This window comes from Pan troglodytes, chromosome 4, assembly GCF_028858775.2.
Source record: "Pan troglodytes isolate AG18354 chromosome 4, NHGRI_mPanTro3-v2.0_pri, whole genome shotgun sequence".
Taxonomy (NCBI): Eukaryota; Metazoa; Chordata; class Mammalia; order Primates; family Hominidae; genus Pan; species Pan troglodytes.
Window position 1 is genome coordinate 41,055,124 of NC_072402.2, and position 16,707 is coordinate 41,071,830.

A 16,707-nucleotide genomic window follows, 5' to 3' on the forward strand; every position below is an offset into this window, starting at 1 on the left:
TCATAACCAAGGCAAGGTCTGGAGCTAGAGGAAATAAACAGCCTTATAGACAAATCACATGAAGCTGTACAGATGAGCTGGAACCTGCCTGGTCCAGTTGGTTGTAATACACCAGGCATGCACTGTATGAAACAGGCCACTTGCAGGGTGTTATGTTGAATTATGTCCCCCAAAAAAGCAATCTTGAAATCCTAATCCCCAGTACCTCAGCCTGTGACCTTATTTGGAAATAGGCTAATTAGATGTAATTAATTATGATGAGGTCCTGCTTGAGTAGTGTGGACCTTTAATCCAATATGACTGGTGTCTTTATAAGAAGATGTTGAGAAAATACAAGAGGAGACTCTGTGAAGATGGAAGTGGAGACTGGAGTGATGCGGCTGCAAGCCAAGGAATACCAAGGACTGCTCGCCACCACCAGAAGCTAGGAAGAGGCAGGGGAGGAGTCTATCCAGAGTCTCGGAGGGAGCATGGCTGTGTGAACCCCTTGATTTTTGAGACTTTTAGCCTCCAGAGCTGTGACAGAAAGAGTCCCTGTTGTCTTCAACTATCCAGTTTGGGTGGCTTACTTTATTATGGCAGCCATGAGAAACTAATACATAGCTAAGGTCAAGTCGCCTTTGGCCATCACTAGCTATCATCTAATTAAAAAGGCATCAAAGAAATGTTTAAACCTGGTAAGCTTTGAATATAATCAAATGATCATCAATATTTAAACCCTCAAGGTAGCCAATGAGTGAAATGGAAAACTTTATACTTTCCAAGATGAATGCCTGCCATCGACCCATCTATATTTAAAACATTGGACTTTGCTTCTTGGGCCTTATTGACCTTCTGTCAACAAATGATTAAGTATTTATCCAGTGCCAAGAACTGTGCTAGGTGCTGGGGATACAGATATCAATAGGGAACAATGTGCACCCCATTCCCTCCCAGAGTTCACATTCTTGTAAGAAACACAGACATTAAATATACTATTTCAAATAATAAATTGAAAGATTCCATCCACGGAAAGGACCACAGTAGACAAGTTCAAGATGCCATGTCAGCATGTAATGGGAAATCTGACTGGCAGTGTGAATGTTAACCCCTGCTTTCCAGAAAGCCTCACTAAACCAGCCTGATTTGTAGTCTTTGCTCAAATACTCCCCCCATGGCTGATGTCAAGCTCTCCTGCCACCACAGCAGGGTTAGCTAGCACAAGATGCACACACAGTAGCAGGCCACTCTGTTCTATTTCCACCACACATTCCGTTCTATTTCCATTGTGACCTCAGGAGCACAAATGTAGAATATAATAAAATAATTAGAACATGAAAAGTTTTAAGTGTTTCTCGCATTTGTTTTTATTATAACTTAATTGTAAATGTATACCACTTAATTTATAATAATGGCGGTGTTTAACAATCGGCTTGCAAAATTCTACCTTTCGCAAGCTGGGAATAAGTTTGGAGCAGAGGGTTAAGGAAGGCTTTCCCGTGGAAGTGACACTTAAAATGATGAATGAATTAGAATTAGCAAAGTACAGAAGAGGGGAGGATGACCATTCCAGGCAGGAACCGTGGCAAGTGAGGTCTTGGGATTTAAGAGAGCCTGTTATACTTGAGAAACCGATGGCAAAGAAGGTGAGGAAAAATATGGAAAAATGAGGCCAAAAGAAGGACAGGGACCAAATCACGCATAGCCTTGTAGTCCATAGAGAGGATTTTGAACTTTATCTTAAATACAATGGGAAACTATTGAAGGTGTTAAGCAAGGGAGTCATGATCAGATTGAGGTATTTGAAATATCCTTATGCTCTGTGCATGGAATAAAACACTCAAGAATGGATGTAAGACACATAGAGCACAAGCACCAGAAGAAAAAGTAGATGAACTGGACTTCAACAAAGTGAAAAACTTTTATACATTGTTGGGGTTCAGAAACCGATACCCCAAAGTATGGCGCTTTGACATGCTGAACTGAGCAAGAAGCCTCAAGGTCTCTCTGACCCTCCCCCTGCCTCTTGCCTCTCAATTTTTTATCTCTCCCTAAGCTCAGGATGAAGTTCTCTGAGTTCTCAAATCTGCCTAAAGTCTGGACTCACCAAAGAAGAAAGCAATTGCTCTTTCGTCCGGGCCACCAACATGCCATCCAGACTGAGGAAGACCTGGAAACTTCGGGGCCACGTGATCCACAGCCATGACCCTATAAGGGAAGCACCAGAAGCACCCTGGAGGCCACAGTAATGCTGGTGGCACGCATCACCACAGGACCAGCTTCAGCAAATACCACCCAGGCTACTTTGGGAAAGTTGGTAGGACGCATTACCACTTAAAGAGGAACCAGAGCTTCTGCCCAACTGTCAGCCTTGACAAACTGTGGACTTTGGTCAGTGAGCAGACATGGGCGAATGCTGCTGAAAACAAGACTGGGGCTGCTCCCATCATTGATGTGGCGCTATTGGGCTACTACAAAGTTCTGGGAAAGGGAAAGCTCCCAAAGCAACCTGTCATCATGAAGGCCAAATTCTTCAGCAGAAGAGCTGAGGAGAAAATGAAGGGAGTCGCAGGGGATCTGTGTCCTGGTGGCTTGAAGCCACATGGAGGGAGGTTCATTAAATGCTAACTACTTTTTAAAAAAAAAAAAAAAAAGAAAGAAAGAAAGCAATTACCTCTGGTCCCTTCCTTGGGTTTTCATTAACTGAACTCATATTGCAGAAAGACTGAAATCTGTTAACACACCTGGACAGACTTTTGTCAAGAATCATCGTCGGCTCTGTGGGTTCAACAGACTTTGTCCTTCAAACAGACTTTGTTCTTCAAGCCCCCTGAATTCCCCTAAAAATCATTTACTATCCCTGCTAAAATTATCCACAATGCTTTGTCTCCCTTCCCGCACTAAGAAGGGAATGTAACTATCTGTGCCCCATTGTGGGGTTGGGCAATCATTCTATGGTTTTTTCCCACACAGGCTAGTAAGTTTGCATATCATTTTCCCCTATTAATCTGCCTTTTTTCAGGTGATTTTTCAGCAGAACTTCAGAGGGCAAAGGGGAAGTTTTCCCTTGGCCCCTGTAGCATCAAAGGATACTACCAAGAGACTGAAAAGACAATTCACAGAATGGAGAAAATATTCACCAAATCACACATCTGATAAGGGTCTAGTATCCAGAATACATAAAGGATGCTTACAACTAGAAACCAAACAATTCCATTTTAAATGTGCAGGTGGAGGCTGGATGCAGTGGCTCACACCTGTAATCCTCAGCCTTGGGAGGCTGAGGTGGTTGGATCACTTGAGGTCAGGAGTTCAAGACCAGCCTGGCCAACATGGTAAAACCCCACCTCTACTAAAAATACAAAAATTAGCCAGGCATGGTGGCACACGCCTGTAATCACAGCTACTTGGGAGGCTGAGGCAGGAGAATTGCTTGAACCCAGGAGGTGGAGGTTGCAGTGAGCCAAGATCATGCCACTGCACTCCAGCCTGGGTGACAGAGTGAGATGCCATTTTAAAAAAAATAAAATGTGCAGCTGAGTGTGGTGGCTCATACCTGCAATCCCAGCATTTTGGGAGGCTGAGGCAGGAGGATATTGAGGCCAGGAGTTCAAGACAGGCCTAGGCAACAGAGTTAGACACTGTCTCTACAAAAAATTTAAAAATTAGCTGGGCATGGTGGCATTCACTTGTAGCCCTACCTACTTGGGAGACTGAGACAGAGGATCGCTCGAGCCCAGGAGGTTGAGGCTGCAGTGAGCTATGATCACACCACTACACTCCAGCCTGGGTGGCAGAGCAAGGCCCTGTCTCAAAAAATAAATAAATAAATAAAAATGGACAAAGGACTTGAATAGACTTTTCTTCAAAGAAGAAATGTATACAATGGCCAACAAAGCACATGATAAGATGCTCAACATCATGAGTCAGTAGGGAAATATAACTTAGAACCACAATGAGATACCACTTCATGCCCACTAGGGTGACTATAATTAAAAACAATACCAGAAAATAATAAGTGTAGTGAGGATGCAGAAAAATTGGAACCCTCATATTTTGCTGGTGGAAATGTAAAATTAGGTAGCTGCTGTGGAAAATTGTTTATTGTTCTTCAGTAAGTTAAACACAGATTACCATATGACCCAGCAATTCCTCTCAAGTATGTAACCCTGAAAATTTAAAAGAGATGGTCAAACAAAAACTTAAACACAAATGCTCATAGCAGCATTATTCACAATAGCTAAAAGATAGAAACAACCCAAATGTCCCTCAACTGATGAATGCATAAGCAAAATGTGGTATATCCATACAATGGAATATTATTTGGCCACAAAAAGGAATAGTACTGATACATGCTACAACATGGATGAACCTTGCAAACATTATCCTGAATGAAAGAAGTCAGACACAGACGCCACATATTATGTGGTTTCATTTTTATGAAATATCCAGAATAGGCAAATCCACAGAAACACAAAGCAAATTAGTGCCTGGAGCTGGAGGAAGGGAGGAATAGGAAGTGCTGCTTAATGAATATGGGACTTTCTTTTGGGGTGATTAAAAGATTCTAGAACTAGATAATGGTGATGTTTGCACAACATTGTGAATGTGTCAAACCCCACTGAACTGTATACTTGAAAATGGTTAAAATGGCCAAGTGTGGCAGCTCATGCCTGTAATCCCATCTCTCCAAAATATAAAACAAAATAAAAATTAAAAAGATTGGGAGGCTGAGGCAGGAGAATGGCTTGAACCTGGGAGGCAGAGGCTGCAGTGAGCTGAGATTGTGCCACTGCACTCCAGCCTGAGCGACAGAGCAAGACTCTGTCTCAAAAAAAAAAAAAAAAATTAGATGGTTGAAATGGTAAATTGTTTATGCCACAATTTTTTTAAAAATGAATGCAAGGAGTCTGCGAGGAGAAGAGTCAGTCAATGATATCTGCCAAACTTCTGACAATAGCAACACATGGGTGGCAATGATATTTATCAAAATTGGAAATTCCAAAGGTAGAAATGGAAAGACCTAGAGTTCCTTTTTGGGCATGTTGTGACTGAAATGCCTGAGAAACATCTTAGTAGAATTTCAGGAGGCAATCTGCTACCTGCTGTGTCTTCCTCATGCTTGTGACCTCATATTTCCAGGTGGCTGCTGCGTCTCCAGGCTTCCTGTCCCTGTGCCATCAGAAAAGAAGGTGTGAGGGAGGAGTGCAGGAGGGCAAGAGAAAAATGTCTTCCCAGAAACTCAGCGTATGTCTCAGTGGTCAGGTGAGTGTCCCCTGGCCACCCTTTGCTGCAGGGAATGGGGTGGGGGAATAATTTTACTCAGCACCATCCAAGGTAAATACAGCTGGACACTAAAGTGGTAAGGACGGCTTTTAGCCCATAATACACAATTGTAGTAGGGAAGAGGGTCCAGTGTGAACTGAACTCAACTCTGATTTGCACAGAAGTGAGTGGGTATTTTAAAGGGAGGATGGTCCTGGTGCTGTGGCTCACACCTGTAATCCCAGCACTTTGGGAGGTGGAGGCAGGAGGAGTTGAGACCTTGTCACACACACAAAAAAATTAGCCAGGTGTGGTGGCACATGGCTGTGGGCAACAAAACGAGACCCTGTCTCGATAAAAAATAAAGGGAGAATGAGGCAGCAGGGAGGGGTTGAGTGGGGCTCAGTAGAGTTAGGGTGAAAAATTACAAGGGTTGGTCAGTGTAAATGCCCATGAGGCAGCTGCATCTGCCAGCTGGCATTTATTGAAGTTAGGATTCCACACAGGCTGGGAGACAGAGGCCCCTTCCTTCCTGATGATTATCATTGTAAAGGAATTACCTTCACATGCTTGAGTAAGATACCCCTGAGTTGTAGGTGATATCTAGATATCTCAAAGGGGCAGCAAGAGGATCCTCAATTGTAAGCCCTTTATAGTAAATGCTCTGAAAGTGGTGGGGCTTATCCTCAGGGGTTGGCTAAAAACAAATAGTGAATTCTCCTCGAAGCCTTTGCTTTTCTCAGGCAGGTACTTTAAAGGGGCACTTTAACGACACTGGAAACGACCCTAGTGTCTGGTCAAGTCTCTTAATATGGAGGGTATGCTCCATTCTCCATAATGGGATTATTACGCATTGTATGCCTGTATCAAAATATCTCATGTACCCCATAATATACGTACCTACTATGTACCATAGTAAGTGCATAAGTATATGCACCTACTATGAATTAAACATAAAAATACATAGTAAAATCCTTGCAGTCAAAGATTTTTTAAAAATACATGGGCCGGGCGCAGTGGCTCATGCCTGTAATCCCAGCACTTTGAGAGGCCAAGGCGGGCAAATCACAAGACCATCGTGATCCAGGAGCCAGGAGATCAAGACTATCCTGGCTAACACAGTGAAACCCTGTCTCTACTAAAAATACAAAAACAAAATTAGCCGGGCATGGTGGTGGGCGCCTGTAGTCCCAGCTACTTGGAAGGCTGAGGCGGGAGAATGGCATGAACCCAGGAGGCGGAGCTTGCATTGAGCTGAAATTGCACCACTGCTCTCCAGCCTGGGCGGCAGAGCGAGACTCTGTCTAAAAAAAAAAAAAAAAAAAACCATATATATATATATGGAGGGTTATCCAGGTACAGTGGCTCACACCTGTAATCCCAGCACTTTGGGAGGCTGAGGTGGACAGATTGCTTTGAGCTCAGGAGTTTGAGACCAACTGGGCAACATGGCGAAACCCTGTCTCTCAAAAAAATATAAAAATTATCTGGGTATTGGTGGCTTATGCCTGTATTCCCAGCTTCTCGGGAGGCTGAGGCTGGAGGATCACTTGAGCCTGGGAAGCAGAGGTTGCAGTGAGCCGAGATTGAGCATCTGTGTTCCAGCCTAGATGACAGAGTGAGACCCTGTCTCAAATATATATATATATATGCATATATATGGAGGGTAAAGGGTGGAAATCATTTGTGCCAAGAGTCTGTCATTCTTATAGGCCAAGGTTGAGGCCTAACCAAGAAGAGGGCTCAGAGGGGCCTGGCTAGAGTTTGGCCAGGGAGAGGATTTTTGTCAGGTTGTGCCACTCCTAAACAAAACTGTGTTTCTGCTTGGTGAAGAAGCAGCTGGAATGGATATCAGAGAGGCAAATATCAGCGTCTTTCTTACCATGTAATTAATGTCGTGAACAATTTCAGCAGAATTTGGTCAGGAAGTCTTGAAAATAATATCAGGTGGAGATTGAATGTCTTCTTAACTTGTCTGAGGCTGAGTGATTTCAATTCCTTTCATCTTTTCTTATCGTTTGTTCATATTTGTCAAAAATGTAGTCATTTCAATAACTTTTCCCCAAGTCACTTTGACTTTCCAACATCCCCTGTGAGCTCAGATTTGGAGTCACCTTTCTTATAAAGGAAGGATAGCAAGGTATGTGTGTAAGGTTGTATAAGGTATGTGTATTGGTGCTGTGCTCTAGGAAAGCAAAGTAAAATAACCACACAGGTGAGAGACTGAGAAAGACAAGAAACACCTGAGTGATGCAGTCCCTTTAAAATTACCAGGCCCAGCAAAGCATAGGAATGAGGCATCAGTCTTGCCGCACTTCCCCACCTTGAGATGAATAATCATCTCTTGAAACCGCCTGCTGTATGGACTCTAAACTGAGTGTCGCCACCTAGCAATGCCACACTCTGAACGCCATAACTCATACCCCATAGTTTAACAACGTATATAGCCAATACTGATGAATGTTATTTCTGGGAACCAATGAAAATTCTGAAAAACAACGTTTGTAATCACCTCCTCTCCTGATTTGTCCTTTTTTCTTTAAAAACTCATGCCTGCCCTTTGTTCTCTGGAGCACTCCCCAAAGCAACTTGGAAGAGTTTCTCAGTTGGCAGTCCCCACCGTTGGCCCAAATAAACTCTCTACCTATATTAATTTTCCTCAGTTTCTTTCTTTAGGTCGATGCTGTGTTCTGACAAAGATTCTTTGCTTGGCCAAATTTTAGGCTCCTAAACCTTTTAGAACCTATCAGCGCACTTCCTTGGGAAATCCAGTTTTAGCAAAGAGCCCAGCTAAGTCAGTTTCACAAGAATCCCCCCCAAACATCCACCCTTGATATCTGATCCCCGTTGATATCTAATGAGGTTCCTCGTCCTCCACCATCCCCCAGGTGAGGTCTGATCACCCTGGCCTGTCTTCAGCAAGAATCCTGTTAGGCCTGTCTAGTCAGAATCCCCCTTACCCCTGATGTTCCCTCTTAGTAGTTTTCCATCCACTGGTCCCCACCCTCCTCCTTGGCTATAAATTTCCACTTGCTCATGCAGTATTCACAGTCGAACTCAATCTTCCTCCCCCACTCCAAAACCTCATTGCAGTTGTCACTGTACCTATAGCGAGGGCCTCAATAAAGTCTTCCTTACTGTGCTTTAATAAGAAGGACTGAATAATATTTTCTTTAGCAGTTCCTAACTTTTGTTTGACACATAGGATATTAATAGCATGTGGAACCAGGAAAATTTCAGTTACCCATGACTTGGTGATAATAACGTTCTTATTCTATCCCAGCTAGAATTTTCATTGTTTGGCCTCTGCTCAAAGATGGGAACATTTAAGGAATAAAACAACCTTTCAGCTCTTCATGTGTAAGCCTAACCTAAACAAAATTTAGTTTTCAGTTATAAAAAAAGACATGCCATTTAAAAAATGTCAACCAACACAAAATGACTGAATTTTTACACTTCACTTTTAAAATGTGAATACCCTTAGAAACATCAGGATTGCTATTCCAGGCACACACACATAGAGGAGTGTTTATTTCACAAAGGCAGGTGTTGACTACTAGAAATAAGTCATATATTTGAGAATCATTAGGGCAAGTAGTGTCTCAAGAGGCCTGTGTTTAATGTTGGCTTTGTGACTAAGAGAAAATATCCCTTTCTCATCTGCACCCCAAGGCTCTGTTGCCTCATTTATAAAACATACAATGATTCCTCTAGGTAATTCTACTTGTAAGCATTAAATTCCACCCTGTATTTTTTTCTCTTTGCTGTTTTAAGGAAATAAAATTTAGAAATTAAAAATTGAAAAGGCAGACTGCGATATGGTACACTGGAAAGAGCCCAGCTTTTGGAGTCAGGACACCGGGACACTGCGGCTCTCATCCTGCAGCTCCTAATAGATCTGCTGTGTCAGTCTGGGCAAGTCCCTCCACGCTTCTGAATTTCTGTTTCCTTATCTGTAAAGAAAAGGTGGGGGGGATGGCGGTGGAGTGGGGCAGGCAGGATAGGCTTTGAATGGCTGATCCCCAAGATCTCTTCAAGCTTGAATATTCTGTGACTTTTATTATATAAGCCAAGGTGTTGTATAGTTGCAGTGGTAAGTTATGCTTCCAGCTGCAAGTAACAGGAAAACTGACTTACTATGGCTTCATTTTTTTTTTTTTTCATAATCAAAAGATTTAGAGATAGGCAGTCCATTGGTTAAGTAGCTCAACAATGTCAGGGATAGCAATCTTTTTTTTTTTCCTTCTTTTAAAAATAGCTTTAAAGAGGTATACTTGATATGGAATAAATGCCACATAAAGGGTGCAATTTGATAATTTGACATTTGTATATGCCCATGAAACCAACCCAACAATCAAGATAGTGAACATGTCTATCACCCCCAAAAGTTTCTTGGTTCCCCTTTATAATCTCTCCCTCCTGTCTCTTCCTGTACTCCTCAGGTGACCATGGACCTGCTTTCTGTCACTGTAGCCTGATTCGAATTTTCTAGAATTTTCTATAGAGTAGTATGTACTCTTTTCTGTCTGGCTTCTTTCACTCAGCATAATTATTTTTAGATTGATCCATGTTGTAGTGTGTATCTATAGTTTCTTTCTTTTTATTACTAAAGAGTATTTCATTTATGGATATATTATGTTTTGTTTATCCATAAATGTTGCCCACTTATTGAAGGGCATTTAGGTTGTTTCCAGTTTTTGATTATTACAAATAAAGCTACTAAGAACATTTGTGTAAAAGTCTATGTATGGCCGTGCACAGTGGTTCATGCCTATAGTCTCAGCTCTTTGGGAGGCCAAGCTGGGTGGATCACTTGAGATCGGGAGTTTGAGACCAACCTGGCCAACATGACGAAACCCCATCTCTGCTAAAAAATACAATTATTAGCTGGGCGTGGTTGCAGGCAACTGTAGTCCTAGCTACTCAGGAGGCTGAGGCAGGAGAACAGCTTGAACCTGGGAGGTGGAGGTTGCAGTGAGCCGAGATCCTGCCAGTCATTCCAGCCTGGGTGACAAAGCGAGACTCTGTCTCCAAATAAACAACCAAAAAAAAAAATGGTATGTATGAACTACATTTTCTTTCCTCTTGGGTAAATATCTAGGAGTAGGATGGCTGGGTCGTATGGTAAATAAATATTGAATTTGTTTTAATAAAACCCCAAATGTTTTCAGTGTGGTTCTACCACGTTACTTCCCTACCAGCAGTGTATGAGAGTTCCAGTTCTTGTACCTCCTTGCCAGCACTTGGTATGGTGGTTAAAAAAGAAAGCTTTTAGCCATTCTAAAAGTTGTATAGTGTATCTCATCATGGATTTTTGTTTTTGTTGTTGTTGTTGTTGTTTTGGTTTTGGTTTTGGGTTGTTTTGAGACAGAGTCTTGCTCTGTCGCCCATGCTGGAGTGCAGTGGTGTGATCTCTGCTCACTGCAACCTCCGACTGCTGGGTTCAAGAGTTTCTCCTGCCTCAGCCTCCCAAGTAGCTGGGACTACAGGCATACACCATCATACCTGGCTAATTTTTGTATTTTTAGTAGAGACGGGGTTTCACCATGTTGACCAGGCTGGCCTTGAACTGCCAACCTCATGTGATCCGCCCACCTCTGCCTCCCAAAGTGCTGGGATTACAGGCATAAGCCACTGTGCCCAGCGCATTGTGCTTTTAATTTGCATTTCCTTAATGCTGTTGAGATTCTCTTTATGTGCTTATTTTCAATACATTTTCTTGGTAAGATGACTGTCCAAAATTTTCCCCACTTCTTTATTGAGTTGTTTGTTTTCCTGTTATCAGGTTTTCAGAGTTATATATTATTTTTACCAGATGTATGACTTGCAAATATTATCTCCCAGTATGAGGCTTATCTATTCATTCTCTTGACTGTGTCTTTCAAAAACACAGTTTTTAATTTCGATAAAATTCAGTGTATCAATTATTTCTTTTATGCATCATGCTTTTAGAGATATATCTAAGAAATCTTTGTGACCCAGAGTTACAAATGTTTTCTATATCTTCTAGAATTTTGTAGTTTTAGATTTTACATTTCTATCTATGATCCATTTTGAATTAAATTTCGTAGATAGTGTGAGGTATGGACCAGACTTCACTTTTTTTTTTCTACATGGATATTCAATCTATCATTCTAGCATCTAGTTTGTTTAGAAAACTATCTTCCTCCACTGACTTGCTTTTGCAATTTTATGAAAGATCAGTTGTCAATATATGTGTGAGTTTATTTCTGGTCTCTCTGTTCTATTTATTTGTCTAGCTTTGTCAGTATTATCCTGTCTTGGTTATTGTAGCTTTATCATAAGTCTTGAAATCCAGTAATGTAAGTCCTACATTATTTTTTTCCTAAAGATGGCTAGCTATTCTTGGTCCTTCGCGTTACAATATGAATTTTTAAATTAACTTGTCAATTTCCACAAAAAAAAAAGCCTCTTGGGATTTTGGTTTGGATTGTATCAAATCTATAGACTGTTACATTGTTACATTGTAACAATATTAAGTTTTTAGATTCATGAAAACATTTTACCTGTTCATTTATGTTTTTAAATTTTCTTGCAATAATGTTTACAATATACAGACATTAAAGATTTTTTTGTTAGATTTATACTTAGGTATTTCAGGTATTTTATGCTATTGTAATTTGTATTTTTTAATGTCAATACCTGATAGTTCTGTGCTAGTGAATAGGAATACAATTGATTTTTTTAATGTTGTACAAACATCCTACAACATTGCCAAACTAACTTATTCATTATAATAGCTTTTTTTGTAGATTTCGCTGGATTTTCTGCAGTTTATGCTGTCTATGAATAGACAATTATATTTCTTTCTTGCCAATCTGGATGCTTCGTATTTCTTTTTCTTCCCTGATTGCCCTAACTAGCACCTCAAGGACAATATTGAGTAGAAGTGTTGAGCAGTCATCCTTGTCTTGTTCCTGAACTTAGAAGGAAAGCATTCAGTCTTTCATCATAAGGTATGTTGTAAACTACATTTTAGTAAACGCCTTTTATCAGGTTATGGAAGAGTCTTCCTATTTCCAGTTTGCTAAGAGTTAGTATCAGGATTAATGCTGAATTTGTTGAGTGCTTTTTCTGCATCTATTGAGATGATCATATGGAGTTGGTTTTTACTTTATGTGGAGAAATACATTGATAGATTTTTCAATGTTAAACCAACTTTGTATTCCTATTATCTGTTCAGAATTTTTGCATCTATATTAATATGGGACATTAGGCTATAGATTTCTTATAATATTTTGGTTTAATTTTCGTATGAGTAATAGTGGCCTCGTAGAATGAGCTGGGAAGTATTTTCCTCATTTTCAATTTCTTAGGAAGAGATTCTATAGTATTAGTATTATTTCTTCCTTAAATGTTTGGTAGATTTTATGAGTGAAGCCATCTGGACCTTGAGTTTTATTTATTGGAACACATTTAATGACAAATTCAATTTCTTCAATCAATATAAGGCTATTCAGGTTGTCTGTGTCTTTCTGAGTAAACTTTGGCAATTTGTATAATTCAAGGTATTTTTTTCCATTTCATCTCAGCTATCAATTTTATTGGCATACAATTATTCATAATATTCCATTATCCTTTTAATATTTGTAGAATCCGTATCCTTTTAAAATTTGTAGAATCTACATGGAGAATCACGTAGAAATGATATCACCTGTATAATTTCTGACATTGGCAATTTATATCTCCTTCCTGCCTTCTTGCCTTCCTTCCTTCCTTCCTTCTTCCTTCTTTCTTTTTTTTTTGAGATGGAGTCTTGCTCTGTCGCCCAGGCTGGAGTGCAATGGTGCGATCTCGGCTCACTGCAAGCTCCGTCTCGCAGGTTCAAGTGATTCTCCTGCCTTAGCCTCCTGAGTAGCTGGGATTACAGGTACACACCACCACACCCAGCTAATTTTTATATTTTTAGTAGAGATGGGGTTTCACTATGTTGGCCAGGCTGGTGTCAAACTCCTGATCTCAGATGATCTTCCCACCTTGGCCTTCCAAAGTGCTGGGATTACAGGCGTGAGCCACTGCGCCCGGCCTCTTCTTTTTTTGTTTGTTTGTTTTTTTGTTTTTGAGACAGGGTCTCACTCTGTCACCCAGGATGGAGTGCAGTGGCATGATCACAACTCACTGCAACCTTGACCTCCTGGGCTCAAGAGATCCTCCCACCTCTCAGCCTCCTGAGCAGCTCTACAGGCACATGCCACAATGCCTGGCTAATTTTTTGTATTTTTTGTAGAGATGGGGTTTTGCCATGTTGCCTAGGCTGGTCTGGAACTCCTGGGCTCAAGCAGTCTGCCCACCTCAGCCTCCCAAAGTGCTGGGCTACAGGCATGAGCCACTATGCCTAGCATCTTTTTTTTTTTTTTCCTGATAAGTTTTTTCAATTATACTGATCTTCCAAAAAGCTGTTTTTTTGTTTCATTGATCTTCTCTATTTTTCTTCTGTTTTCTACTTTATTGACTTCTACTGTAGGGGCCAAGGGAAAACTCCCCCTTGTTTTAGTTTCCCCTTCATCCTCTGAAGTTTCACTGAAAATCAACTGACAAAAGGCACATTAATGGGAGAAAAACCATACAGATTTATTAACGTATACAGTAGTCATACAAATATAAGAACTCAAATGGCCAGATGGTTGGCACTTTTATACCATCTTGAGATTACAAAAAGAATAGGGGCTTAAAGCATGGCAAAACAGGTTATGGTGGCCAGACAGGTTACAGGAGAGAGAAGAGGAAAGCCCTGGCTAGCAAGGGCAGTCTTGCTAGGCAGATGAAACCTCAGAGATAGCAGCCCTCACAAAGAAGAGATGGTAGCCAGTGGGAAATGTTCCCATCAGACTTTTAAAGGTTTCAGACTCTCATTAATATTTCCTAGATCTGGACAAGGGGCCTTCAGAGAAAGCCTGTTTGCATCTGTCATTTACTTCCTCTACAAATGCAAATCACCCCCAACAAAAGATAGCTCCACAGGGCTACTTCTGCTTGCAGGCCCTCAGACCAGCCATTTCAAAATATGTTGAAGTCTGTTTTGGGGTAAAATATTTTGGTTTCTTTCACTAATCTGATCTTTATTATTTCCTTTCTTTTGCTGACTTTGGGTTTTATTGGCTTTTTTTCTGTGTTTTGTTTTGTTTTGTTTTTGAGACAGAGTCTTGCTTTGTCTCCCAGGCTGGAGTGCAGTGGCATGGTCTCGGCTCACTGCAACCTCCACCCGCTGGGTTCAAGCAACTCTCCTGCCTCAGCCTCCAGAGTAGCTGGGATTACAGGGTGGCGTGCACCACGCCTGGCTAATTTTTGTATTTTTACTAGAGATGCAGTTTTGCCAAGTTGGCCAGGCTTGTCTCGAACTCCTGGCCTCAAGCAATCCACCCATCTTGGCCTCCGAAAGTGCTGGGATTACAGGCGTGAGCCACCACACCCAGCCTTTTTTGTTGTTGTTTTGTTTTGTTTTAAGATGGATGTTAAGACCATTGATTTGAGACCATTGATTTTAAGATTTTTCTTCTTGCTAATATTGATGTTTAGTGCTATGGTTTTCCCCTTAAGCACTGTTTAAGTGGCATTTCATAAAATGTATTATGTTTTTTCCTTCTTACTTTTTTTTTTTAAGTTCAAACCACTCTGTAATTTTCCTGTTGATTTCTTTGATCATAGTTAGTTTCCAAATATTTGGAGATTTTTCAGAGATCTTTCTGTTATTAATTTTTATTTTAATTCCATTGTGGTCAGGCAACATCCCATAATCCGTTTGGGTGGTTTCCTTCCTGGTCTTAGGTGGTTTCCTCACATGCATGTGGTGATCAGTACTTGGCTGAAGCTCAAGGAGGGCCCTCTGCAGATCTCTGGATTGCTGGCAGTGCACAGCAATCTCTTCTGTGGTACTCTGGCCTGCAAGATTTAGCGGCGTTGTTCTTGGTGGCTTGGCTCTATGGTCTCAACTTAGTCTGCTGGCCTCGGCCTGGATTCCGCTTCCTCCACAGCCTGAAAACTCTTTCAAGGCGGTAATTCAGGGCAATCATAGCGCTCACCTTCCCCACCCCCACACCCCAGCCCTTTTGTATCTCTGTTCTTCTTGTCTGATGTCCCAATGTCTTAAAAAATCTGTCATTTCATATATTCTGTCATCTTTTATGTTCACTTCAAGCAGAAGGGTAAATCTAGTCTCACTTTGGCCAGAAAAAGAAGTCCCTGAGTGGGCTAGCATCTTAATCCTTCTCTTGAAACTTTCCCTCATGCTTAGGGCCTAATAATCCCAAAATGGCTGTTCTATCACTAAACATTATATTTACATTTAATGCAGATTTAATGCTAATCATGCTTGTCCATGTCATTATAAATGCAAAATCTTTTCCAAAAAGTTACCCAACAAACTTACTTAAATAGCTCATTGGCCACAATGAGGTTACCTGGCCATCCTTATCTGCAAGGAAGTCTGGGAAAACAGGAAACAGTGTTGTCATGATTGGTTTATGTTTAAGTGTGATTTAACACTGACATATTGCCATCCCAAAAGAACTAGAGAAGGAGGGGGTGGGGGATAGAGGATACTGGAGCTCTGTAACCGAGGCAACCAACCGGGTCCTCTTCACAAAGTAACACCAGCTTATCTCTCCAGTTGGGTCTTTTTGCCTTGGGTACAGTCCACCCAGGCTTTTCTGACAATTGGCTGCTTTCCAGCCTTTCTATATTTGATAAGGGTTTCTGTGTCCTGAAGGCTGGGGATAACATTCTAACACCCTCTAGAAGTTACTTCTCACCTTTGGGGAGATCTTTGAATATCTAAAATATCAGACCAAAAAGAAATCATCAATTAAACTACTAATCGTTTCAGCCTCTGTATTTAAATTTTCTGTTATTTGCTTTTAACTAAAGTTAAAAGAGCAAGTGGACATAGAATCCAAGTGAATTCTACTCCACTAACTTTAAAGGTCAACTCAGTAAAGTACATCTAAGGGTCCATTGCTTTATTTATTCTGCCTGGTTCACTCAGAGGTGATTGGAGAAAATAAAGATCCAGTTGTTTCTAGCATTCTCCCTAGCAGTTATGGCCGAGAAGTGTGAAGTTTCACGTAGATTGATGGAGCAGTTCAAAAACTGCAAGCCTAACTTCTAGACCCAAGGAGGCATTTTCTTTGGCCAGGGAAGGATCATTCTGTGCAAATGGTTGGAGTTTAAGTTTGGGTCACTGGCAGAGTCTCTAGGCACTTAGGTGTTAACTTTACAGTAGAGGAAAAAGCAATTATTTTTACACCAACATTTTAAGTCCTAAGATTAACTTTAGAAGTGTCAGGAAAAGGGGAAAGTAGTTCTTATCTTCACCTAGTAAAGACAAACGACCTACTTTTTAATTTAGTCATGTAAAAATACGTTATGTGAAGAAAATCAAATATTCTGTCTTCCCTGGATACTGAGACTAATTCTCCATGAGACTTTATTTGTTTCATGAAACAA

At 40.9% G+C, this 16,707-nt stretch overlaps 1 long non-coding RNA gene and 1 pseudogene across 1 annotated transcript in view; both read left to right on the plus strand.

Moving 5' to 3' along the window:
• The window catches only part of LOC134809956 (uncharacterized), an 83,026-nt gene that overhangs the window by 12,120 nt on the left and 54,199 nt on the right, over positions 1-16,707 (plus strand). The window contains exon 3 of the long non-coding RNA XR_010156898.1: positions 5,122-5,244. This is a non-coding gene — a long non-coding RNA (uncharacterized LOC134809956). The remainder of the gene's footprint in view (positions 1-5,121; positions 5,245-16,707) is intronic.
• On the plus strand, positions 1,909-2,645 carry LOC107974702 (large ribosomal subunit protein uL15-like; annotated as a pseudogene).